The 1,643-nt window shown below is 46.1% G+C and overlaps 1 pseudogene; it reads left to right on the forward strand.

The window, feature by feature from the left end:
* The first annotated feature begins 1,190 nt into the window (after nucleotides 1-1,190).
* On the forward strand, nucleotides 1,191-1,519 carry LOC105502968 (annotated as a pseudogene).
* The last annotated feature ends 124 nt before the right edge of the window (nucleotides 1,520-1,643 follow it).

The following is a 1,643-nucleotide window of genomic DNA, read 5'->3' on the forward strand; positions in this document are numbered from 1 at the left end:
TTTGAGACCAGCCTGGCCAATATGGTGAAGCCCCACCTCTACTGAAAATACAAAAATTAGCTGGGCATGGTGGTGCGCGCCTGTAATCCCAGCTACTTGGAAAGCTAAGGCATGAGAATCGCTTGAACCTGGGAGGCAGAGATTGCAGTTGAGCTGAGATTGCAGCCACTGAACTCCAGCCTGGTCAATACAGCGAGACCCTGTCTTAAAAAAAAAAATAAATGGCCGGGCTCTGTGGCTCACACCTGTAATTCCAGCACTTTGAGAGGGAGAGGCGGGCAGATCATGAGGTCAGGAGTTTAAGACCAACCTGGTCAACATGGTGAAACCCCGTCACTGCTAAAAAATACAAAAATTAGCCAGGTGTGGTGGTGGGCGCCTGTAATCCCAGCTACTCAGGAGGCTGAGGCAGGACAATTGCTTGAACATGGGAGGCAGAGGTTGCAGTGAGCAGAGACCGTGCCATTGCACTCCAGCCTGGGCGACAGAGACTCTTGTCTTTAAATAAATAAATAAAATTTAAAAATAAAAAATAAAAATCAGAAAAGCTAGCAATCATGGTTTCACTGTAATCTCTACCTAGGTTTCTATGTTCTGAAAATCACTCTTCCTTCCCTTTATTCCTTTCCTGCCCTGCTACTGATTCATCAGATTAAAAAAAAAAAAAAAAACCTCTCCCTAAGCAAAGACATTATAATATCAAAGAGAATTCACCTGATCATCTTACCCTTCTGCTGCTTATGTAATTCCCTGAATTAAGCAATTCAACTGGCCAATCATTTTTAACACAAATATAAGAATTGTCTGGCCGGGCACGGTGGCTCACACCTGTAATCCCGGCACTTTGGGAGGCTGAGGCAAGTGGATCACGAGGTCAGAAGATCAAGACGATCCTGGCTCACACGGTGAAATCCCGTCTCTACTAAAAATGCAAAAAATTAGCCGGGGGGGGTGGTGGGCGCCCATAGTCCCAGCTACTCGGGAGGCTGAGGCAGGAGAATGGCCTGAACCCAGGAAGTAGAGCTTGCAGTGAGCCGAGATCGCACCACTGCACTCCAGCCTGGGCAACAAAGAGCAAAACTCGGTCTCAAAAAAAAAGAGTTGTCTGACTATAGAGCTAACAAGAATTTGTCGCTTAAGATGAAAATGTATACACGAGAGCATAGTACCAATCTGAGGCAGAGGGAGTCATGGCAGGCCATGCGTTTAGAAAGTTCCTTCCACTCTTTGACCCAGTACTGGTTGAAGGGAGTGCTGCTGAAAGGGTAACCAAAGCAGGCATTATGCTTCCAGAAAAATCTCAAGGAAAAGTATTGCAAGCAAGAGTAGTCGCTGTTGGATCGAGTTCTAAAGGAAAGGGTGGAGAGATTCAACCAGTTAGCGTGAAAGTTGGAGATAAAGTTCTTCTCCCGGAATATGGAGGCACCAAACTAGTTCTATATGACGAGGATTATTTCCTATTTAGAGATGGTGACATTCTTGGAAAGTACATAGACTGAAATAAGTCGCTATTGAAATGCCATCAATTGGGAGGCCGAGACGGGTGGATCACGAGGTCAGGAGATCGACACCATCCTGGCTAACACCGTGAAACCCCGTCTCTACTAAAAAATACAAAAAACTAGCCGGGCGAGGTGGCGGGC

Source organism: Colobus angolensis, unplaced genomic scaffold, assembly GCF_000951035.1.
Source record: "Colobus angolensis palliatus isolate OR3802 unplaced genomic scaffold, Cang.pa_1.0 Scaffold8284, whole genome shotgun sequence".
NCBI lineage: Eukaryota > Metazoa > Chordata > Mammalia > Primates > Cercopithecidae > Colobus > Colobus angolensis.